This window comes from Seriola lalandi, unplaced genomic scaffold, assembly GCF_002814215.2.
Source record: "Seriola lalandi dorsalis isolate HSWRI2012SDOR001 ecotype SW California unplaced genomic scaffold, Sedor1 jcf7180002054169, whole genome shotgun sequence".
Taxonomy (NCBI): Eukaryota; Metazoa; Chordata; class Actinopteri; order Carangiformes; family Carangidae; genus Seriola; species Seriola lalandi.
This window is the reverse complement of record NW_019524722.1, coordinates 449,161-475,127: the sequence shown is the minus strand read 5'-3', so window position 1 is coordinate 475,127 and position 25,967 is coordinate 449,161. Positions and strand designations below refer to the sequence as shown.

At 44.0% G+C, this 25,967-nt stretch overlaps 1 pseudogene across 1 annotated transcript in view; it reads right to left on the bottom strand.

Moving 5' to 3' along the window:
• Positions 1-25,967, bottom strand: part of LOC111653190 (semaphorin-3F-like) — a 60,742-nt pseudogene that overhangs the window by 5,213 nt on the left and 29,562 nt on the right. Inside the window, exons 3-16 of the transcript XR_015437095.1 lie at positions 18,026-18,186; positions 17,644-17,706; positions 17,013-17,132; positions 15,561-15,650; positions 13,775-13,868; positions 10,590-10,709; positions 10,251-10,390; positions 8,971-9,085; positions 3,284-3,353; positions 3,047-3,191; positions 2,600-2,822; positions 1,373-1,461; positions 1,159-1,200; positions 33-218 (exon numbers count right to left, since the gene is read on the bottom strand). The product of XR_015437095.1 is annotated as a semaphorin-3F-like (transcript). The remainder of the gene's footprint in view (positions 1-32; positions 219-1,158; positions 1,201-1,372; positions 1,462-2,599; positions 2,823-3,046; positions 3,192-3,283; positions 3,354-8,970; positions 9,086-10,250; positions 10,391-10,589; positions 10,710-13,774; positions 13,869-15,560; positions 15,651-17,012; positions 17,133-17,643; positions 17,707-18,025; positions 18,187-25,967) is intronic.

The following is a 25,967-nucleotide window of genomic DNA, read 5'->3' as shown; positions in this document are numbered from 1 at the left end:
AGTCAGTTAGTTAGTTGTGAAGTTAGTGTAACTCGTGCTGTCACTGCTGTTGGTGCTCACCTCTTCTGCGAGGCGGAGTAACGGGAGCAGGACTTGCCATCCCAGGCGCAGTAGGGATCTCTGGCCAGGCAGCAGTCAGCACAGGCCTCGCCGTACACGTCGCACCGGTGGAGAGCCAGCTGTGTCAGGCCTACCACAGAGGACACATACAGCTGTTGCTGTTGAGGGAAAGAAAGGGCAGAAATGGCATTAAACACAACACTGGACAACACTTTGATACTGAAATTGAGCCAAATATATGAAGGAAAATAGTGGCCATTACTAAAATTCTCAATAGTCGATTTCAAAAACATTCATTCCCAGTGTATTTTTAGGGTTCACAAATTTAGACAGAAAATGACAGGGCCCAATATTCAAAATTTGCATTCAAGCTGCTATAATCCAGTGAGCTCAAGTTGGATCTAAAAATGCAAAGTCAAGCCAAAAAATATCTGGTTTCTGAAAAAGGCTTAGACACTTAAAGGCTGGCAATTTTCTATGTTTGCAAAAATCAGGAAGTTTGGAAGTCTTTGAAATTGTACAACTTGAAATTGACAATTGAAGACCACTGCTTTTCAAAGTAAAACATATAAGTCCTATAAATTCAGTGTGATTAAATTAATCACAATTAAGTGTTTGCTTCCATTAGAAGACCTAATGAACCCATGTGGATGTAATGAGATGAGACCAAAACGTACTCCTGCGCTGTGCTGAAACAGCAGCAGGCTCTGGATCATCTGGGAGAATACTGAGCTCATCTCTATCAGGTTGCCATCAATTTTATGATCAGCTGTTCAAATTCATCAGTTTGGCAGGCTGTGTGTAATACTAACTCTCTGTCTGAAGACTGATGTCATTACATGAAGGAAAGGCCAAGTCTTTTATTCACTTTGAAAGACAACGCTAAACTTTAATGTCTTTCCCACATTTCTGTCCTCATTGTCTCCCTCTGTCGTGCGTGTATTATGAGAATTATGAAGCAACAGGGAAGCACAGCTGTATACATGGAGCTTGTGACCTTTCCAAATTGTGCCATTCATTTCCTTTCTTTAGAAGGTGGCTTCTTTTCTCTATATGTCAGCATAGGTTAAGAAAATCTGTTGCACAGATAATGCTTACCCTTTTGGATGAGATCTTCATTGTTGTGATTGGAGTAGGAACCTTGATGGAGAAAACAAATTATTGTGAGCACAGTGTGTTATCTTAATAGCAGGTAGACAGCACAAAAAATGTATTATGGAGGAGAAGGGATTGAAGGACATGCAAAATAGAGAACAAAGACGGAAGTGCAAGGAGGTAAGATAAAGTATGAAAGAAGAAGAGAAAGGCTTACCTTGAAAACCTCTACCTCCTCCAGGACCAGCTCCTCGGTCTGCAGATCGTCTCTGGGCAGCACGATGACTTTCTGAACCGTCCCCTTGTCTGCGGACGACAACACACACCTGTCAGCCACACACCTGCAACCTCTCACCCCTCCGACTGTCAACAGCCCCTTGGATTCCCATTTTATTCTCTCAGCAACCTCCAACAGGGGATAATCCTCACATCAACAGGCTCCACTGTACTCTTCACCTCTGTCATGTGGTTCTCTCTCCAGTTTAACCTTTCCTCAATGACGCGAGGCTCTGTTCCACTTAGTGTGTGTCACTGCCGCCACCATGACAAACCTCCTGTGTCATCCACAGCTTCATTCTTACCCTGATCTACTCATTTGGATGCCATAAGGCCCTCTCTGGCATGTTTCATTTCTGCAAAGAGTTCGGCATTCCTGTGAGCAGGACACCTGAGATTTATTATGGCTCCTGCATAGAGCCTCGACGCGGGGCTGAATGGCTGCCTCTGACAGCAGCTCAAAGGACGCACATTCCTCCACAGCGGCTGCCATCGCACACAAACCCATTAGTGTCCTCCCCGTAATGCACAGATGAACAAAAGAAGCGAGTTAAGAGGCGTCATGTGCAATTTGTGAGGGCTGCGCACTGTGCTGTGGCTGCTGCTGTCACCCTGAGGTCTTATTAAAGGTTCAAGCCATGCAGACAAACAGATAATCTTTCTTACACCAGTGGGCAAGATTAAGGTGATGGATATACTAACTGTAGCCCCCTCCTGCTCCTCTTCTCCTCTTCTGTTTCTTTTCTCTCCCTCCTGCTGTTGATCCACCCCTGCCCTCCAGGTACAAATCTCCTGTTGTTTACTTCATGTGAACAGAGCGAGGTACAAACCCTTTGATTGGTTAAATTTCCACTCGAGCACAAAAGGCAAGAATGCTTTTGATGCTCTTGATGATAAATGATTGCAAACGAGACAAGCCCTCCACTTACATGGGATTTATTTCCATGGGGGGGATATTTCTTCTCCATTATTCAGCTTCCCACTGACACTGTCATTCACTGTTCTCACTCTGATCAAAGGGTTCACAGGTTCACGCTGACTTCATGTTCACAGTAGTCACTTAAAAATGGCCCCCAAAAAAAGCTATGACGATTTTATAAGCAGACAAAAAACAGAGATCTGACTCCTTCCCTCATTTTTATGAAATTTAAAGTTTATAAACACTCACCAGTTCCTAAGAAGAGCACTTCGTAGTTGCCGTCTGCTGCTGTCACCTGGTCCACAGTGATGGTTGTGAACTCATAGTCCACATTGGTCCGAACCACCAGGGGGCGCTTGTGTACCGGGTACACGGCATTGTACATGGCTGGATGATTCCTCATAAAGTTAATCACCTCATCTGGATAGTCCTTAGTCGACTTCATGTTGGGGGTGAACGTACCTCCAGGGCACTGAGAGAGAAGCATTTAGAGTCTGAGTATCCATGAAATAAATGGATATAATCATATGAATAAAACATAATGAGAGCTTGCCCTGCAATAATATTTTTAGTTTAGTTTGTTCATATGGTTTCTATTTGAAGTCTAAGTCAGAGAGAAAACATTACGTTATGCCAGAAATTACTGTTATTGCTGTGGGATTTTCATGTGTAGGGTCAGTATGAGGTGAGGCTTACCGTGCCGGGGCGAGGGTAGGGGATCTTCCCAGTGTAGGCCACCCACTGGTAATTGGGACCCTCCTTGTGGGCAAAGGGTCCGTTGAAGACCATGCGGATGTCGGCCATGGAGTAGACACAAACTGCCGAGCCTTTGAAGACAGAACTGTGAAGCAGTAGAAGAGAAACGTCAGGAAAATTTATCTCAAGCCCATTATTACTGTTGTGCATATACAGCATATGTTATAGTACACTAACCCAGAGACAGAGAAGACTCCGTATATCACAGGATTTTTAGTGTCCTGTGTTGGCTGTATGTAAACATCTCCTGTAAGGGGAAAGAGAGAGACCATCTCAGTGTAAAGAACGAGTGAAGGAAACATCACGCTCTACAGCACAAGTGCTCGTCTTTACTAATATTTACACAGCTTTCAGTCAATCCAACCACTTTTAGCCAGATAGACCTTTAGGCTATACATCTCTGGAAGGAAAGGAGCGCTAACACAGAGGCTGAACCTTCTTTGTTGAAAACACATGGGACCCACTACTGGATTTGGATAATTAGCAAAGTGGGCTCTTGGGTTGTGTCTTTATGCTATTGTGAGATTCCCTGAAATTAATAATTGCACCATTAGAAAAAGGGTCAGGGTTCATGTGAGAATTTTCTCCGCTTCTTATTAAATGTTTGTGTGATTGTGGAGGACTATTTGCCTTTGGATTGGCTGTAATAGTTCATAATAAGAGTAAGCACAGCACAGTTTAGTACTTTGAGCTCAATGCTAATGACAGCATGCTAAAATGCTGATAATGACAGTGATCACATGTTGCTGCTTAGATGGTGTGATGCCATGGTAACCATCTTAGTTACATACAAAGTATTATAAAGAGGGAGGTGTTGGATGAACAAAAAAACAAAAGCAAAGATACCAGCATGCTAACATACATACACATACACATAATGACAATGCTAATACGCTGCCGCTTAATACTATGCTAACCATCTTAGTTTAGCATATCAATTATTATAAAGAGGGATAGGATAGGATAACCAAATTAAAAGCAAAGATGGATGTGCAAAGAGGGTAAGGTTAAGTATAGTGCAACAAGACTTGTGTGGGTGTATTTACAGGCACATTGGTGGTTTGAGCTAAATACAAACAGAGTATAATGTTTAGCTTGTTAAATATCTTAGTTCAGTATGCTAACATGCTTACATTATACAACTAAACACAAAGTACAGCTGGAACTAATGGGAATCTATAATTATTTTTCAAATAATAAATAAAGTCTATAATTATTTTTCAAATAATTATAGACACATTTCACTAAAAACTGACTGACTGACAGGCCAACATTTGCTGTCCTATAGAGTCATGTTGCTAGTGTGGCTTAAAACTAAAAGGAAGAGAAACATTAAACAACAGCATAACATAACTAATAATAAGTAAAAACTCTTCCTCCTTCCAGAGAGCCCTGCTGCGTTTCCCATATCCTGCTGACAGAAACGGTAGATGTAAAACCACAGCAATCGACTGTGCAACAGGAAACTGAATCATTGCCTCGGGAAGGACATGTGAGGTGAAGGCTTTATTGACAAGCAAACACATTGAAACTAACCATCCTAAACGAAGCATTCAATACAAACATAAGACACAGAGCCATAATATTTAACAGTAGGCCTTTTAGTTCAAACAGTCTGGCCCTCTACAGTCTAGACTGGAGCACTGTGATTGCTGAACCTCCTGAGACAGAAAATGTGAGCATGATGTTCCAGGATTCTCCTCTTCCTGCATCCATAGTTTATGTCTTCCACTTTGAGAGAAAGGAAATATCTCTTCGCTCCCAATGGAGAACTGCATCACAGACTCTTCTGGCCAATTGTGGAGGTCTGTAAATTATGATCGCTCACGTACTCTGTCCTACAGGGCTCTGACATCGGACACTGCCTGATTTAGATCATCCTTTTGTTGATACTCAAGGAAAGGTCCAAAGAAACAAATAACAAGGAGCCAAACACGTGATGGGTGACAAGTCTCTCTCCTGTTTGGTAGGTGACCTAAATACTAGTCCCAGTAGGTATGTTCATTGCCTACAATAGGACAAGGGCCTTTGAGGGAAACAGAGAGTGTTCTCTCAACCTAGTTGTGCAGGTACATGACAGAGGAGTAAAGACGCAATCAAGAAAGTCAAGAAGCAAGTGACGGAGAGAGAAAAACAAAAAAATATTACTATTAATGCCTTGAAAATGTGAAAACAGAAGGAGAAGTAATTCAAATCCTGAAAAAAGTATACAAATTCAGATTTATGCACTCACAGTCCCTCATAGACCAGCATGAGAAATTAGCTGTCAGACTGCTGTGCAGATAGAATGACACATGGGGGGCAAGAGCATTGTCTTTTGAATCTGAACTACTCTGAAGTGCTGGGTTCTGCTCTTGTGGACATTAGAGAATCAGTCCAGCCTTCCTCCAGGGACTGTCTACAACTGCAAGCTGTTTCCTACAGAAAAGGATAAAAACTGAGAACCCAGCAGCCACATTGTCCCTTCTCCTCCAATTTAGCTACCAAATTCCCCAAAGTCACACCCACACGCACACGCATATGCACACGCACACCATCATGCCGTCTTCCACAGCTGTCACAGCTGGAGCAATGTAATGGTCATGGGTTAGCATGGACCCCGCACAAGGGTCTGTCATGGGTGTCACACAACAGATGATGACATGACATACAGCCGTTGTGCTGCAGAAATTAGGGATTTGCACGCAGGAACACGCAAGTGCACGCATATGCAGAAAGATACCACCAAGGCCAACACAGAGCTATCACATACAATCGCTAAAAACAGCTCATGACTTCAAGAAAACATGGGGGGGGGGGTCGGCTACGTGATTTGCAATAAAAGCCATCCTGACAGGGCAGTGACGACTTAGCTCCGGGGGATTCTTGCATGTTATTAACAGCCAGGAAAGGATCAAGATTCCTAAACCGTCTTTTCCACGCTTGCAAGGCCATAAAATCTCAGCGGCCGTACATCCCGTTTCCTCAAAGAAATTTTCTGCTTGATCAGCCTTCGGGTTTTGTCTGTTTTGTCTGTTTCTCTTTGCGCCTCTCCCTTTTTTCTCTATTTGACTCTTTTCTTTCTGAGTTTTCATCCCTCTAGCTATTGATCAGAGACCTCATCTAAAATGCATTTGTGTCTTCTATTCTTGTGATGATTATAGGAAAAAAAAAAACATTATTACACTGTTTCAAATCAATTTGTCTGATTCAGCCAATAAGTATTACATATTCCAACTGTAAAAACTCCCCAGGTCTCAGGCGTGCTTTGCCACAATGTCTTTCTACCTGAGACTACCAGGCCAGGAATACAGCTGGTCTGGACATTTCAATAAGCTTCTCAGTAATCACTTGTAAAGTCATTTTTAATAAAATTCTTAAAGAAAGGGGGAATGTTTAAGATTTTTTTTTAACTAAAATGTGGCGAACTTAACTTTCCAAAATTGTCCTGGCTTGAAACTGAGAGAACCAGCTAGCCAGGCTCTGTCCCCTACCAGCACCTCTAAAGCTCTCAAATGAACACAGTAGAGCTTGTTTGTTTAATCCATATGACTGAAGCATAAAACACACAATTTGTGATTTTACGGGAGGTTATGTTTGGAAATATTTGTTGGTCAGGCGCAGTGATTTCCTCTCCTGGTTGCAGGGAAACGTTTTGGTTTTTGAGCAGATTAAACAAACAAGACATGAAGGGTTAATCAATGAGCTTTGCAGATTTGGTTACCTCTGGACAGAGCCAGGCTTGCTGCTGCCCGAGTTTCCAGTCTCTTTGCTAAAAGCTAACTGGCTGCTGACCGTAGCGTCATGTTAAACTATGAGAGTGATATCAATCTTCTCATCTAGCTCTTGGCAAAAGAAAGCGAATAAGCGTGTTTCCCAAAATGTCAAACTAATCATTTAATGACCTACATTTAGTGCGCAATAGTTAAAGACCCATTTGCCCTTGTGAAATCCTAAAATCTCTACTTTCCTCTGTAAAGACAAACCCTCCAGTGAGAGAGCTTTATAAACATTCAAACTAGACAGTAAATGTGAAGCCATTAGCATGAAACTCAATCATATCCAATTTACTGTCCCCTCTAGTAGTCCTTGGCAGGGGTGGCTGCTCCGCAAACTGGCGTGTGCATGTGTCTCTCCTTCTCATTGGACATGTCTACGCTGTCATGCCTGTCCTTCTTCATTCACCAGTCTGTTCCGCTACACATTTACAGCCTTATCCAGGCAATATCCTGACAATCCTCATCAGCTCCAACAGATGACGACTCTCCAGCCCTCTCACAGAGCCGCTCCGCACCGCACGCCTGTGTCAACACTGACCTGACCGGTAAAGACACAACTCCCATTCGTGATGGCAAAGTGAGCCCATTCCCACTCAGAACCGCTTTCACGCCATTTGGGTGAAGTGGCCGCACACACGAAAAAGGCCACAGAGTTTTTCGAGTGTGTGTCACTTTTGCAGTTGCTGAACAAAACAAAACAGCTTTTAGAACGACAGGCAGGTTGAGTTAAAAGCAAGGAGTGCCTCAGCGAGATAAAGAGACAAAATTAACTATCATCAGATTCAACAGTCATGGCACTTTTCATTCTTGAGATTAGTTCAGAGTAACAGTAGCCTCACGCATCAGTCCCTTATCACTCTGTGCCTCTATTTTAAACCAGTGAGACAGAAAGAGATTCCTCTGGAGAGGCTCATAGTCTCACACAGTCACAGACATTCCTGCTCGGTGATCTGATCTCCCCGCCATCAGGCCACTCCCCCTCCCTCCCCTTACACACACACATAAAAAAAACAGACACTTTTGTTTAAGACATCTTGAAAGAAAATGACAACTACAGCAGTGGGACTGCGCGTGTGTCATTCACATTACAGCATGCCGTAATGCTGGGCCATGTGATGGGAGTGGGTTGCCATATGGGCGAAGAACTGAGCTCTGGTGTGTGTGTGTGTGTGTGTGTGTGTGTGTGTGTGTGTGTGTGTGTGTGTGTGTGTGTGTGTGAGTGTCTGTGTGTGTATAGTACACCCTTGGCAGGTGCTGTAGTAGAAACATCAGACCCTGCAGTGGACTGTTCTCTACTTAATATTTCAGATGTGATCATACATGACAGGAACCTGAAAATGAATATGTCTGAGATAAATCCAGTCGTGTCATTTTTGTACTTTTTCTTTGCCATTCGATACCGACTGTCAAAATGATTAACGACACAAAGAAGAGATTTGGTTTCTTTTAAAAAACAGGGTGGAACAAAAGGTCCTGGCTAAGGATGTATTAATAATACTAATAATAATATTAATCCTATAGAAAAAGTGGTATTTCTTTGTTAAAAAAATGTACTACTTCACTGATTGACATAATCATTTCCATTTATCCATTTATAACATAACATAATATTGATCTCATGAAATAAGGTGTTAAGAGCTGAAAAAAGTAGTCCATTAGTGGATAGACAGAAAAAACAATTGGAAACTGGTTTGATAATCAATAGCATGTATAGGTATTTTATTTGCAAAAATACCAATGATTCTCTTGTTCTAGCTTCTCCAATGTCAGGATTTGAGGCTTCTCCTTGTATATGTTATATGATCTATAACATAAATCTGTTTGGGTTTTGGACTTTTTTACCTTTTTCTGACATTTTATAGAAATCAATGTTTTTGAAATCAATTGTTTGTTGCAGCCCTTGATGTGTTTGATGTAATCTGTCAGAAGAAGAAAAATCCAAGAAAAAGACATCACAGTGCTGAGAGCATGTCTGATTGACAAGGAAGTCAATACACACACACACACACACACACACCCACACCAGGTGACCTACCCATCACCCTTTCAGCTGAAAACAGTTAGAGGAACCACAGCATGATCTGGTCCGAAGGGTTTTGTACTCACGGAGCTCGTCGAAGTGCGTCTCCATGCCGTCGGCCCCGGGCACCGAGCAGATGAGCCTGGCCTTCAGGAAGGTGCTCCACTTGTTGACCAGACAGCAGTGGCCCCCGTCATCATTCTGTATTTGAAAGGGTGGAGTAGACACAGAACAGTTTCTCCATCACTCGCTCATACTCACATCCTCCTCTGTCCTCCTACTGAAAACAAACCCAGGTGGAGCCACCCACACACACACACACACACACGCACACACACACGCACACACACTATACATGTTGGTTTGCAAAACCGGGAATTTAAAAGGAGGGAGGGGGGATGAGATGGTAAACACTGTCTCCTCCTATTTAGACACGTCCATCTGTGCTGGAGCGAGGCCAGAATCCATCCCAGTAAGAAAGAGCTGAGACCAGTATGTGCTTCCAGAGCCACCATCTTCAGAGAATGTCACACTTTGATGAGAAATCACATATATTTTTATATTTCAATTTAAAAGGGAGGGAGGTTGTGCACTTTTGGGAGTGGAAATGTTTCAATACTTTGCAGTGTAATTACAGTACGGCTGAGTGTGTTTCAGGGTGCAGAGAATGGCAGTAAGAGTATCCAGATGTGTGGCGAAGTAAGAATGACGGGCCCGGGTCTCTGGAGGCCGAGGCCGAGCCCGCTGAGAGAGGGATGAGTGTTTGTGTGCCGGGTCAGCGCCTGACCCCCTCAAATAAATACAACGGTGAACAGCTGAGGCGACGAGCACACGTACGGCACATTTTCTCACTCATACCCGTACTCATATACCCACTGTAATGTTCACACATGCACGCACGCCTTCTCCTACAGCACACACACGCTCGGCTCAGAAAGACGCCCCGCAAGCTTGAGCTCTGAGACATTTTGTTGCTCGCTTTGTATTCCTACGGCACACAGGCCTTTGTGGAGGGCGTCTACTTCAACAGGACTTAAAAAAGGGGCAGCGAGTTTTTCTCTTCTCTGTACACTAAAAGCTTCAAGTGTTTTAGGGCTACCAGGGAGAAGAGGTCAGGAGATCACGGGGTCAGAGCTCAGAGGGCAACCTCACAGACAGAGGGATGCATTGTAGACAGGAGGGTTAAAGACACATGTGGATTCCAGCACATCAGCGTTGGCCAAATACTTGTCCTGCGCCCCGTAAACATTCAAACGCAGTGGGTGACTCGCCTCAGGAGACTCCAGCCTGTTTTCCATATCGATGCAGGTTTTCTTTTCATTATGTTTACACCCTAAAATAAACACACTCCTCAATGTGTACACACCAGGCAGATGCGTCCTATGCGGGACTGGGTCACAGGACTCTGGCCCATCTCGGAGGACTTCTCCCGGAAGAAGAAATACAGCTTGTCGTCATTTCTCTCCGCGCTGTCGGGGATGAGGTGAACGCGGATGAAAGTGGGGTCTGTGGGGAGAAGAAATCATGAATAAACTGTCAGCACTTCCTGTTTTACTCTAAACACATGCATGCACCAGGATCTTTACATTTCAGCTATGCATTTGGAGCCGTGTTTGGATTATATATTATAAAGTCATGCAAGAAAACTATGTATAAACTGGATGAAGGCCCTATGTATCGTTTACAGGCTAAATAGCACATTTACCATTCAGCCATCTGGAGTTGTACTGATCTGTTCGCATGGCAGTCTTTGTCCCCAAAGTACGGAAAATGGCAGAGTCTGTTCCCATAAAGTCAACATAGACCCCAGCATACAGTTCACCATCTGAGAAAGAGAGAAAACAGCTCAGTTTAGCGAAATTCCTTGAGTCTGACATTTCTCCAACGCCACCCTTGACACTAAATACCAAAGGTTTTGTTTCAAAAATTATATTTAGAGCCGAATATCACAGGACTCTTCATTCCATTAAAAAAACATCATCATTTACACATTAGCCTTCATTTAGACACGCAGTGGTCAGGATTATTATTTTCATCTCCTTATTCATGATTAACATTCTCATAATTTATAACACTTTAGTTTCCTTAAATTTCCTACAAAAGAACTGAGATTTAATTTTAATAACGTTTTCTGGAAAGGACCATGTTGGGAAACTACTGGGAAATTGGAAACTGTGTTTATTTGACTATTTGCTAAGGCCTGCTCCTGTTCATTACTGTTACTACACCTGTCCGTCTTTTCCTTCTTCCTATTCTACCACAGCGCATGATTAGTAAACTAATGCAAGCTCCTCATTTCAATCAAACAAATTATTACCTGTAAATAGCTAGCGGAGATGAAAAAAGTATGGAAGTCTGTTTCCTGCCAACATTTTAATGTTTCAATCTAACTCATTTTAAAACGAGAAGCCTGCACACAATGTGCAACATGTAATATGGAAGGTAAAAAGTCACTAAGTGATGATTCATGGAAATAAAGAACAACATTGTTCATGTATTTCATGATAGAAATACCACAGTTAGCACGGTACAAATAATAATAATAATAATAATAATAATAAATATAATCCTAATAAATTATAATAGTAAAATTGTGATTTAACTGTTGTTCAAGCAATTATGTCAAACAGCGATTTACAAAATAAAGTATTTGATTATGAGGATTAACCAAGTCCAATATTCCAGTCCTGAACAAATAACTTTTATAATGTGACCTGTAACCTGTCCACATAATGTAGTTAACTAATAACATGCCCTTTACCTTAAATAAATAGAAATAACATTAAGTTACTTAAGTGCAGGAAGTAAGCCAGCTAGCCAGACAAGCTTACATTCATGGCTTCTGTAAGAGCAGATAAACACACTGCTTAATCATCCCTAACACTTCCTTAATTCCATTTAATAATGGCAGGACCTTCTTTTACTAAGTTTTACCTAAGTTTTAATCAGTGCACAGCAGGTGAGCTGAGTAAAACATTGACATTTTGTTGTAGTTGTCACTGCAGACAAGAATTAGGCCTCAATTTAACAAATACAGACAATTAAGTTTTCAATAATGAATGAATGTTTTCTGGGATTAAAGATGATCTCTGTTACTTTCTCCTGTCATTAAGAGTTTAGCATTTCTTTCAAGGAACTTCCTGTGGAAACTTTGACAACTGCTAGTAAACCTCTGCTGACTATATAACCACTTAATCATTTTCTGGCTCTTCATTTGGTTCTAGCCTTAAAAAATAAAATAAGTGCAGTACGTTGACTGCCTCCCTTTATTTTCCTTGTACTCAGTCTCCTTTTACATTGTTCTTTCTTTGAAACTATCATTAAAAACTTAGAGGAGATGGAAAATATATCATTACAGAACCCAGCGGTCACACAGCCCTCACGTGCACTCCATAAACACATAAAATATGAGCACATCCATGTGTGCAGACTGACAAATGTACACAACAGCCTTGTTAAGCCACAGGAAGGCAAGGTGTTGGTGCTCCAGCTGCTGTCAGGGCCCCACTGGAGAGCAGGTGTGACTGTCAGAGCTCTTAGGATGGAGTACAGAGACAGCAGGAGGTAGAGCAGAGGAAACAAAAAACACTGTCCTACCACCATTATATTCAATGTCATGGTCCTCGGCAGAGCTACATGGAGATTGATGACACATCATTAAAATGTCCATGGATGATGGGATGTCTAATGTGGTGGAGAGCTGAGCAGTAAGTGGTCAGTGGTAAATCTATTGCTGTGGTACAGGGTTCTTAATCCCTATCAACACTAACAACAGCGTCCCTTGTACGATGCTAACTGGTGGAGGTGGGAGTTAAATCCATCTTGGATGACAGCACTGGTTCCATACTGGTCAGCTGGCACTGTGCTAATGTGGGAAAGCAGTGCCAGTGATTTACACCCGCTGTCTCACCCCGCAGAGAGATCGGCTTTCACTGGTGGCAACTGTGGGGTCTGGACCTGACTGAGTGACCTTGGGCAAAGGGACAGAGGACACTGACTTCATGAGTACTACAGCAGATGATAAGTTACAGTTTCCAGACTGGGCCTTGTTACATGTTATTTTACTGAGTCATGATGGATAGATACTGAGTGAAAATGGAGATATACAGAGGTGTTACTCAATTAAAGTAGATCACCTGAATTATTTTTGATATTTTGGTCCATTGACTTTCCTTGAATATCACAGGCTTCCAGAGAAGCTTCAGTGCTGCTTAGATTCTCCAAATCTGTGTAAGTGGTGGGATGACTGATGATGATGGTGGTGAGGAGTGTTGTCTAACACGTCAGTTCAAAATCTCAACTGGGTTGAGATATGGTAATGGCCTTTAATGGAACTATCTACATTTGTTATGTTTCTCTACTCATTTATTCAGGTTTTTCCTTTAATCATGATGATTCGTAAGTTTGTGATTGACCATTAAAATGTGAAAATACTCAATACTCAATGGGAAATAAGACTGTGTGAACCCTGGTAAATATGGGAATAAAGAATTTTTGTTTTATCTATAAATAGTGACATAATCACTAAAAAGCTTTTCCCAAATATTTTGATTGCAAGCCATTAATTCCCCTGTGAATGATTCACATATTAATAGGCACATGTTATTCTGCTACACCCTAACAAGGAAGAATTCCTTAGGATTTAATGATTAGGCTGATTAGACTAAGCAGCTCACTGTGGGAAATCGGCGCAGAATGAAAGAGGACGCTTGGCTTGACCTTTCTGGACAAAAAAAATATAAATTATAAGCAGGGTGCAAGGGTCATATAAAAAAACGGGAGATAAAAGATGAAGAATCCATATGGGATGAGACCGCCGTTGCCTATGAAGACCTAAAATGAGCTGGGCTGGACTGTGTCCTCAAGTGACCAAACCCAGACGATACTCACTGATCAAAGCTGACACGCTGTTGAGCTTCGGGTCGTAGGAGCACTTTCCCTTCCCAGATTCCACTTTGCCTGGCTCCAGATGGAAGATTTCTTCCTAAAATGGAAAAATCATATGGAGATAGCAATAAATTCAGCACTCTTCATCTTGTCACTGTGATTCCCCTGTGTAGGCTAAATGAGCTGCCTCTGGCTCCTGTGGGACCTACACGGCCTGATGGGGGATGAAGTATTGGAATAATGAGCGTGCGTTCATACAGAAAAATACATGCGGGAAAAGCGAGGAATTCCTAATCCATCTCCATGCCACTCTACTGCGGAAAACAATGTGTTGTGGGCCGCTTCTCCTGGCATAATAAGCTGCATGCCAAATATCTCTCAGCTTCTTGGTGCCTATGGCTGTGTAGTCTTGCTGCTGACACCTGTAATCCAGCACAGTGAAAACAAGCCTGGGATGGAGGCTGGATGACTGATGCTCACAGCTCGTGGCATCGCTGCACGCAAGCACTGATAGGTGATAGGCAGGAATTTGTGCATGAGAGAAGGGGAAAATGAATCAGTGGCATGCGATGACATGTCCTGTAGCCCAGCCTCGCAGGCCGGAGCATGTCCGATCACCATTTTTCACTCCCAACGGGGACAGAGACGGAGACATCTCTGTCATTGTCCATCAGCACTAAATCGGGGGAGAGAATATGGCACTGTGCCAAACTCACCACAAAATTAAAATCACCACATGTGCAAATGCGAAGGTGCTGGCAGCTCACTCGCCAGATGTTGACGTGTAAAAAAAAGGTCACAAGCATTTATGTGTACCGGAGGGAAACTGTGCCCTGCACGTGTTTTTACAACCCTGCTGGTAAAATATGACCCTTCAGAAAAGTTGCAACATATTTAAAAAAAAAAAAAAAAAAATCAGTTAAAAAAAAATCAGAGAAGAAAAAAAGTTGCAACATTTTAAAAGTGTCCCACTTCACCTGAAGCTCTCACGCCCTTCAAAAGTCCCTTTCTGAGTTTCAAAGTGCTTGGAGTGATCAAACAGCGGAGACATGTTCAAGTATGTGGCTCTTTTATTTCCTTTGCTGCACAGCTAGTTGGCTACAGATGGCTGGTGTTTGCTCTGGGCTAACAGAGCCTGCTGTGGGAGTGGGTCAGATGCTGACTAGTCCTGCCGCCTCTGTGGGAGCGACTGCACCACATTCCTACAGAAGGTGGAGGGCTCGGTGGGGTGAGGGACTGATGGGTGGGACATCCTGCATTGTCTCAGATAAGCGGGATGAATGATTAGGCTGCTTTGTTGTTCATGTCCATTCAGATATATATGCTAAATAAATAATGAATATGCCATGCGTCAAACAGGAGTGAAAGCCTGTGTAATTAAATGTGTGCCCAGCAAAAGTCAACAGAATTTTGAGAAGCCATTTCCACTTGAAAATCCCGCTCTCATGCAAAATATGGCATTTAGCACAAACGCAAAAGCACAAAAAGGACAATGATGGATAAGAAAAGGTTTCTCAGACAATGAGGCTCACACAAAGAAAATATGAGTGAAACACGTGAGAAAATGACATGTAATTAAATGCATTTCCACATGACACAAAACTGAACAGATTGTGCACGGACTGGAAAGGATGCATGCTAAATGTTACGGAGATAAAACAAACGATGGTCAAGTTAAAGATGGTGTTGACAAAAATGAGCTGAGACACAAAGACAGGGAACATGCTGCTGGTGACCACGAGCCCAGGCAGTACGCAGGGCTGCGGTGCAGACAGGGCCCACATCGCACCTTTAGTCCGAGTGTCTCGTGCACCGCGCTGGGTTCGGCTGCGCGGCTAGCCCTTCCTCTGGCCTGGGCCATCTGTAGATACATGGACGTCTAAAACAGGAGACAGCAACACAGTCTGGATGTTACGCCACTGATGACGAAGGAGTAAGGACCTTCCTCCTGACCTCCCTGCAGATCGCATGAATCTGTCCTGACTTCTACACACGGTGAGAAACTCCCCGAACCAACACTACTGAAATTAATATAATGCATAAGTGCATGAGGGAAATGGTGTGTATGCATGTGCGTGTGCAAGATTGTGTGGGGAATGTGTGTAGCTTTATTTGACCAGATGGTGGAAAAGGCAACAATAATAGTTCTGTATCCTGTGGTTGAGTCACTAAAGGCTCTCACAGTATGCTACATACGTTCCCTTCAAAGCTGCTGCCAAAGTAAAACATTCAACTGTTACAGTTTACAAACGCTACAAGACTCATACTTGAGGCTCTTGAGAACGCACCCTGTGGATATACCCTGCAGCGGTTTAATCATATGACAACAATCCATGTGAATGTTGAATTAACTATGACAAAAAAAAAAAAAGAAACTCTCCTTATGTATGTCTGGGTGTGTCTTTACAGTTTATCATTTAAATCTTTTTTTTTGCAATCATGGTCCACCCCCCCCAGCCCAGCTGAGAGAGGTGCTCGCGGGGGGACGACTCAGACCTGTCTGTTCAATGTGACGGAGAAAATAACAGCCCTCTCATTAATGGACTAGAACTGGAACATTCCACTGGCACCCCATAATGGGAGCTCCCACTTCCAATTACCCAACGTCTCACATGGTAGCGGCTGGCGGGTGGCCTGGATGGATGCATGAAGGGGCGGATGGATAGGTGAGTGAATGGATGCAAGGCCTTCGTTAGTATGGGGTCATTTAGGATCCGTACGCAACAAGGGGCTCGTGGAAGCCGCGCTTGTGGGCGCATGTTCTCTGCGCTGTTTTGTGATCTCGAGGGGAAAGTCCAGTGGGAAATTTACTTTTTATTTATTCCTTTTTTAAAAGTCCCCTGGTCATCATTAGGGAACAAGTGTGATATTTAAAGAAGAGTGAGGTGTTAAAGGGGAGTATGGCGAGGTAGTGATGCCTGGCTTGGTTTAGGAAATTCAAGAGGTCCCATTAGAGGCTGAGACTAAACAGAACAGCTTTAACAGCTCATTGGGGACGACAGCTGTGTGCTGGTGAGGCTGTGTTGGCTGATTTGCCAGACGCAGAGGCAAGGTACCATGAGCAGGCTTAATGATGGAGGGAAATCATTGTAAAGTGAACCAAATGTAAGGTGGATGGAGAGTAAGAGCTTGGGTAAGAGAAAGAAAAAGGGAGGCCGAGCTATGCTGTTCACGATGCAGATGGAGAAAGCCGCTGAGATATCACCTTCTCCTGTACAGTGTTCAGGTCTTTGGTCCTAACCTGAGGTTTGCGTCCACGGTTGACAAAGGTACAGACTGGATTGTAAGCTCCTGTCCCACAGACATACAGCTGAGTCCGGTTCCAGGGCTCGATCAGACGGATGAAGTTTGCACACTCCTCCTGGAAGCACAAAGACTGGAGTAAATTAAGCTGCAATAAACATCTAATAGGCGCAGTCACGGCCTTATTTTACTGGTACACCTCCTGCAGATTTACCGAACGCTAAGGCTGAGTGACTCTCATTTAAAATACACCAGTAACACTGTGCTTCTAACTATATTTGGACAATATATCAAACTATCAGCCAGTGGTGTTGTGCTTCCCACCCTGGCCTGGCACAGAGGAGGATGGTGAGATTGGCTTCTCTGCTTCCATCCATTCCTGTCTATTTGGCTAGACAGAAGGGAACCAGCGTTTTTACTGGGCCAAGTCTGAGCCCCACAGGTGAGTGCCATTCAAGCAGGTTCCTTGCATTAAAACCTAAAGGCGCGATGGAGGTAGCTGTATGCTTTGAACGCAACGCTTTTGAAAAACTATATATTTTATTTTTTTCAAGCTATCAAGTTGATGGATATCATCTCAGCTGAACAACCCTGCTGAGGCTGCGCACGCTGTCAGCACGCGTACTTACATTGGCGTCCTTCCCACTCACAAGGCACTCCATCCTTCTTCGTTCGGACACTGGCCAGTGGATCTGCGAGTGCGGGAAACACAGGACGTTTTATAGTTACAATCCAAACTCTATTTACCAGATTTAGGAGGTTGAATTGCAAATGGAAATCCACCCAGGCTAATATTAGTCCTGTTAGGATTGTCATAACCCAATTACACTTTTAATGACAACAAAAACTAAATGTGAGCTAACCAAAATGGCTGCTGTCTATGGGGCAAAAGAACAGAACATTTTGCCCTGGGGGCAGCTGCTGTAAGCACTGATCCCAGTGTAACAGCCCATTTAAGAGGCCAGAGGAGTTTGAGTTAAGAAGGGGGGGGGGAGTGGGAATGGGTCTTACGATATGTGGGTCCTTGTTGATGTCATGGAGATCCAGGGACAGGATGTGGTCCTTGCTGCCAACATACATGCGGTCGTGGTCTTCGTCCATACGCAGGATCCGGTAGTCGGACGTGTTGAGGAGGTAGGCGAAGTGATGAGCGGTACCGGTGGATCTCAGCTCTGTTTGGAGACAGGAATATATCCATTAATGACAGCTGTGGTGCACACGCATATTTTCGCCCACATATGCATGCGCAACTGACACATTCCTCATGCCACTCCTGCATGCCCGTGTGGAGTTATCTGATGGTTTTCCACCAACACTGTTGTAACTTAACACCGCACATTAGAGACAAGTGCTACTGAGTGTCTGTCACGCTGTGTTGATGTCTTAATACCGCCTGAGTGGATCAGAAGATCTAGAGAGTCTCTCATCATCGGCTGTCTGTGACTTCCAGGCAGAAAAAAAGTTTGACAGTTAGATATGATGTTTACTGTTTTGGGTAAAGTGGATTTACTGAGGTAGACTTAAACTCTTGCATCCCTGTTTGGACGCCACTCTCTGAAGGTCAGAGGAGTACGCGCCTTTGGTATCACAATGCAGTCAACACGTCCCCTCATGTCGAGAGTAACCCTATCTTCCTCCTGCTCTGTGTTGGAGTGTTTGTATGATATGTTCTTCTTGGTTCAGCGACTGTGTACAGGCAGGGCAGAGAGGCCACCGCTAAGACAGCACAGGCCCCATGCCACGCCATAGACAAACACACTCCCCCACTATCTATAGGGGAGAGGCATTAGAGGGTGGCATTCACATACACTGAGGTTTCAGTCGAACAGCAGGAAAGTCCCTGTTTCACTGTTTAGCTTTATTCTACGACCAGCAGACCACCACAGAGAGCTGAAACAGGGAACCACACTTTGAGCTTTGTGTTGATTTAGCAGCCAAAATGTGGTGGAGAGAAACCAGAGGATAAACTGTCAGAAACAGTTTGTTTTGACTGTTTACATTTGACATATCAGAACAAAGGTGTGCCAGTGTATGATTAAAAGGAAGGAAGTGTGAAACGTCGTCAACGTGGGAGGTGTCGGGACTTCAAAATCAACACCTGAGACTTTTAAAAATAAGACGAAATGTTTCGGACGGTTGACAAACAGCTATATGTTTTGCAAGCTCTGCATGTGCGGTCATATTCAGTGTGTTTGAAGTGACTGGGAAACATTCCTGCGAGGTTGTCAGGTGGTTCTGAGGAAGAGGTCTGGACACCAAAGCATGCAAAGCCATCAACATGTCCACCATTGGGCCTTAAAATAGAGACCTTTTTAAACAGTCTCCCTATGGAATCTGATATTACCAGTCTTTCCAGCCAGATCTAAATTTAACGCGGGGTTACGTCAATAAGCAAAGATTAATAGCATTAGATTTGCTATATTTGTACAGTTTGATTTAATAACTGTGCCCACCGAAGGAATGTTTACAGGTCAGCAGAGTGATTGACAGCTGTCAGAGCCCAGCGCAGAGGAGCGGCAACATGTGGTCGGAGCCTGTGATTATTTTTGTTGGAGACTTAAGTTGAATGATGAGTCCCAATACACTCTAGCTGTGTTTATGTGTGTGTGGGGATAGAGTGAAACACACAGGACCGGATAAGAATGAGTTGTGCACACACACACACACACACACATTCCGAGGGCCGGTCAAAGCCCTTCCTGAAGCAGGTTGTCAGCGACTCCTCAGTGTGTGTTTGTTGTCGGAGAGAGAGGCTGGATGGGACCGTCTGTCAGCTGAGGAGGGAATGTGAACAGTGCATAGCAACAGCAAACCCCATACAGAGCTGCACGTTAAGAAACAAACATATGTAATCTAATCTCACAATCATCTGATAATGCACACACAGTCTGGTGTGGATGTACTCCACAGCTTGTCCAAATTCTACATCACCGCAAAAACATGGCTCACTGTAATGAACTCTTAATGGCACGTCTTTCCTCGCACTTATCCACCATATCTAATTGTGATGTAGGCTACATCACAAGAGAGCTACGCCTGTTAGATGATGGTGTGGTTGAAGAAATCACACCTGCAGAATTCCCCTTGCTCTTTCATTACGACTGGATGAATCAGAGCTCAAGTATCTTAAACCATTTAAGACTCTTCAGGGCTCTGTAGAGGCACTGCTGCACAGGATTTACATCTGGAGCCCAAGCCAAAGCCTAAATGCCACTGGGCCTTCTGACACCATAAGTATGAAACTGCTGAAATGAAAAATAAAAGACTTAAGGCGTTCCACCGTCTCTACATCATTCCCTATTCTGTCAGCCTTTCTCATCTCGGACCCAAAGTCAACCTTCGCCTCAGGCAGGGGCACATGGCTTTGTGCTCGTATGAAATGTTGATGGAGGGATGTATAACAGCAGCAGACTGAGCTCTACGCTGCTCTGGAGGTCAGGCTGTCTGTGGAAAACAAGCCCAGCAGGTCCCTGGACTGAGGCTGCTGCCAGGCAAACACCGGGCCACAGTCAGAGAGACTGAGCTGCTCAAAGATGATGCTGAGGAGAGGCTCTTGTGGCGTCTATGTAGAGAAGATAAAGAGCAATTTGTAGGATTGTGTTAAAGTGTTAAAGCAATTCCCAGAAGGAGGCTTTTGCTAAGCTACTTTTACTAAGTTTCAAATGAGCAAAAACAAAGGTTGGTTAAATTTGAAAAAGATCCCTACACTACATGCTACAAACTCTGCGGGAGATTACGTTTTCAAACAGGAAAGGCTCAGAGAGGCTGAGCTACTGTGCTCTTTGTGAGCCACATTAGGCCATGACAGCATTTTCTGCACACACAGTCTTATCCTGGAGATTTAGAGGCTGGGAGCAGTGTACAAGTGTGTGTATTAGAGCCAGACAAACTCTTAAAGTAGCCCATTACTGCGCGTACGGTTTAGGGTCACTCTGGGGGGTCTGCACACACACAGCGGCGGCTTTGTTTTCGGGACTGCACTGCATCCCGCACCCCCCCCCCCCCCCCCCCACCCCCCACCACAGTGGAATGGCAATGGCTCTATTAGAGGTGAAAGTAAGCCGGTGAGGGAACCTGATCCTCGCACTCAATGTCTCTGCCCTTACTCATACAGGTACTTTCATATGCGAGCACGCCCGCACTTGCACGGAAATAAGAGGCGGTCAGTGGTCAGCTTTGTCATTCATGTGCACAGCAGTGCACGTGTAAAAGTGCACAGAAAATAAAGTAATTACGTAGGAGTGGGAGCTCAGAACTCTAAGTCCACTAGTGAGAGGTGATCCGGTCCATTTTCCTCAGTCTGCTGAACTCAGACAATCCTCTCCTCTCTCCCAGCATCTCGAGGTGCTGCAGGCCGACACGGCCCGCTGCCGGTTCCCACAAGTCACCGCTCTGCTCAGGCCGCAAGGAAAGGTTTGGGCCGGTGTTTGAGGACAGGGGAGCTGAGTAAGATGAGTCCTGAACACAATCTAATTTAATGCTATTATCAGAGCCAACTGCTCAATGTTGTGTATAGCTACAGATGTTTCGGGACCTCATGAGAAACACACGAGTGGGGTTGCACTGACATGAGATCAGATTTATCGCATTACCATCAGAAGTGCCAACTGTTGCCCGAAAAAATTTTTTTACAGATAAGTTTGCTTTCGGAAATATCTCTAGTGTGCATAGTCGGGCCCACTGCCACCCTACTGACGTCAAGTGCTTTTTTTAGAAGCGGATCCTCCTTTGCTATGCTGCTATCTCACTTTGAATAATTTTTCAATCACGTCACACATAAGAGATCCTCTGATAGAGACACGTGATATAAACTGGCTGATGAGCACAGCTGTCTAGTAGGAAGTCGGCTTGTGAACGTAGACCACGTACAGTACATCATGGACGTCTTCAAGATCCATCACAATATAAAATCAGATCGTCACATCGCCTGGCACACTTTTGGCGTACAGTACATGGCGCTTCCAGGGAATACTCACGAGACTCTCAACAGACTTAAACCGTTTAAAAAGCCCTTAATCCTCACACACACCACGCCTTAACGCATCCATCTAAAATGCTACCGGCTTGAGGTTGAGAGTTAGAGGTTAACTGTTTTATCTCTCTGCCTGCACAACTGCAAAATCTCAGCCACAAACACAGTCTCTGCATGAGAAAACACTGATTGTGTGAGCGGTGAAGTCTATCCAGTAGCACTGAGGCTGGGCCAACAGTAAAACGAGCAGCCAAATAGCAAAAAGTACACAGATGGTTTCTTTTATTTTATTGGCCTATACGTTTTTATTGCAGTGCATTCGATTCATTTCTTGAGACTGAGTTCTTCATTTGCTGTGTGAGGCTGCTTTGGTAAATGCAACACTGTCCTCGTGCAGATCTGTGCAGGAGTGTTTCATGCTTAAACCCTCAGCTGCTGCAGTGGAGCTGGTCACTGGCCTGCAGTACAATATAGTGTTTGTTCTGGGAAGTGCTGGATGTGGTCCACTATCCTATTGCAGCCCCTTCCTCAGACCATTATAAATAACAATGTATTCTTGTAAGCCTGCCTGGTTAAATGAGGTATAGTAACATGGAGGAGAGACATGCCTCACTGTCAGACTGAGCGTGCCCTCCTCCTCCTCCTGAGAGAATACTTGGCTGCTGACGGTGATCTCCGGGGCTGCAGGCCTGCATGTTATAGCATATCTCTCCATCTTAAATTAATAGCCAACGGGCCAAGTTTACTTTGGAAATATGTTTGGACAGGAAAAGTTCACTGGCACGCGGTGCACTCTCAAGATCACGTCTCCAGAAATAAGAAAGCCCGCTAGTTAATGCCGTCTTATATGCAATGGTTTCCCACCATCCTGTGACACAAGGGAAAGAGGAGACTGGATTTTATGTATCATATTCAGCTGTTAATGCATCCTCCCCTGCCGTGTGCTTCAGTAACATTAGAACTTCCTCTCATTAAGGAGCGATTACTGCAGTCAGCGTGACTTAACAGTACACAACCCACCCCGCTCATAACTTTTCCTGGCAAATTCACAAGAAGCATCGGCTGACGATTGGATCACGGAAAACTCCAGAGCGTGTGTGTGTGTTTAAACAGAACATTGCAGAGAAAAGAGAATTAAGAGGGAGTAAATATACACATCCTGGCACTTGACAGCGCAGCGCACACTCGCTACCTGACACTGATATGGGTGTTCCACCCCGTTGCATATTTCTCTGGTTTCAGATTGGGTAAATTAAAAGTGCAAGCCACTGCCAGTGACAGCGCAGAGCGTGTTGCTGCTTGAAGCCTGCATTGCTCCCTGTAGAGCACTGCTGAAGTTTAAGAGGAGGATGGGTGGGGGGGTGGTGATGGGAAGAGACAAAAGTTTGCAGTCTGTTGCTTTGACACAGAACAGGGAGGGAAGCGATGAGCAATGTGGAGCGAAGTGTGTAGCAATCACCTGCTCACTTCACGGGTCTGTGGTTTTCCCTTGTGGAACGTGCAGCTGATAATTAGAAACTGCAGCCACTGCATCAGCGCGTCCTCCTGTCCAAAGATCACAGTGAGATCAGAGTGAAGCGCCAGAGCTGCAGCACACAAGCTATAACCTATTTGACACTAAATTGGAAAATGTGGTGTTAATAGGGTTTGATTCAGTCTTCTGAGGTAGTGTAAGACGGTGACACAAATATCCCGTTAGCCCCTGGCACATTATACAAACAAGCTGCACTACCTGAGCAGTGTCCCCAGGCTGTTTCCAACCCGCCAGAAAGAGGTGTGTTAGTTCACACACACCGAAGTGGCAGGAGTGATAATTAGGGTGTTTAAGAGGGGGCGGGAGAGGTGGCATGCTCTCACACATCAAAGGCAGCACTTGTCAGGAATCCTGGCCAAATATTTTGAATGCTGTCAATGCAGGAGGAGGAAAACTCCAGTATTACTCTTCATAAGACACACTTCATTTCAACTGCAGTGATGGAGCGCCGCACAAAACAGCCTCAGAGACTTTTCTGTGGAAAATTGCAAGGGTTGCCTAGTTGGGAGTTGGGTCAACTTTTAACAAGGTATAGTAATGAGTTGAGACACCGCAGGCGACATAGCCGCAGGTCTAAGAGACTGACTCGACATGATAAGTCTCAGACACAAGTTTTAGTCAGTGAAATATTCAAGTGTCCATGTATGAAAGTTAGAGATTTTGTCCTTGTTGATACCTGAACCTGCGCATCAGCTGATACTGAGTACCGCTCCGATACCAGTGCGTTCAAAAAAATTAAATAAAATTACCAGCATACTACTAACCCTGTATGAGATACGGTTGCTGTCATTGTTGTCTGGCATGGCTCAGGTCAAATCTTTTGTAAAACATGAACAGATACATGAATACCATAGAATATTTATTTTATTATCTAATTTAACTGTACCATAAAAAAAATAAAAATAATAACACTTCCTACACTTTCTAACATTCCTGTCACCCCTTGAAATGAAAGCCTTGCATACTGAGCAAAATGTCCCACCAGTAAAAAGGCAATGTGCAAACAGCTGTCGTTACATTATTTATCTGAAACACCACTCTAAAACAGTGTTTGCTAGTGGCTGCACAGCGCAACTTCCTGCGTAGGCTACCGTTTTAGAGCAACAAAGAAGAATCGATTTCTTGGAAAACTGCTGCTTTGTCCGAGTGTGAAACTGTAAAGTTAACTAAAAATGATGTGGTGTTGGCTCGGCACATTGACTTGCATTCTCGCTGGTACCCGATAACGTATTTTAGCCAGTATCGGAGGCTTTTCTGACACTAGTATTGGTATCAGAACATGATGAAGGTGTATTTATTCTCTTGCCCACAGTTTCCCTTGTTGTTTATTAGGTTTGCCAAGAAAGGTGAGATGTTCCTGAGAATCAGGGTGAGCGTGAGCATACGGACAGCTGCTGTCTGCTGTGTGATCTGGGAGAAATGTGCCAATCTGTCTTCATCCTACTGTAATGTTGCTTCAGCAGATTTCTATTTACTTTGCTACTGCAAACATGCCAATCGCTGGCACTTAGAGAATATTCTTGGCTTATCTGTGGGTGATGCTTTGGTCTGATTGCAATAAGTCTGGAAAATTACTACTTAGTTACAGCTATTTTTTTTTTTTTTTTTACCAATCAGCTCTTTAAGTTGCAACTTAAATGTTTAAATATTGACTTTCTGTGTGGTATTTAACTGTTGGGTGTAAATGAGTTTGCACCTTCCTACAAAGTGTCCAGACAAAGCTGCAAAAAAGCCCCAAAAAGTACAAGTATCTTGTTGTACACCAGCTTTTTGTGTGTACATTTCACAAAACGCGACGATTTTTCAGATGAGTTCTTTGTATACAGTTAGTTTACGAGAAAAGTCAGAGGTTTCACTGAATCTACACAGTAGGAATGGAGTTGGCTTATATCCAGATGCCTCTATCTGAGAGCAGCTGTGGTTCTCCCTCTTATCTTAATCTAGCACAACTTTCTAACAGTGATTTCCTGTATCTGCAGGATGAGGAAGTGCCAGGTATAGGGGCAATCACTGAGCTCACAAACATGAAGATGGAGATTAAAGAACCCCGTCCTGCATTTGGACAAGTGTGTGGCCGCTGGAAGGCTGAACTGGCACCTGCGCTGCTATCTTGTTAGCAGAGTCACTCCTAATCAGTGCCTCTCCGGGCCCACAGTGCCTTCCCTCACCCTCCTTCAACAGCCTCTTTCAACACAACTTGTCTTCATGTCAAACATTTACATGAGTTATTTGGGTTTGTGTAAGCTGCACGCTTCAAAGCCAGCAGAGAAGTGACACAGTTGTTAAAGAATGCCTGTGTGATTACTGGATGGTGGGTATGAGGTTCGCTGTGCCGCTAAATGAGAAGGAACGATAACAGCATGCGAACGCAGCAGCTGCTCGCCTCGGCTTAGTCGCTCTGTGGGACGGAGGATAATAAAAGCGGTCAGCGGCTTGGGCCGCTGTGT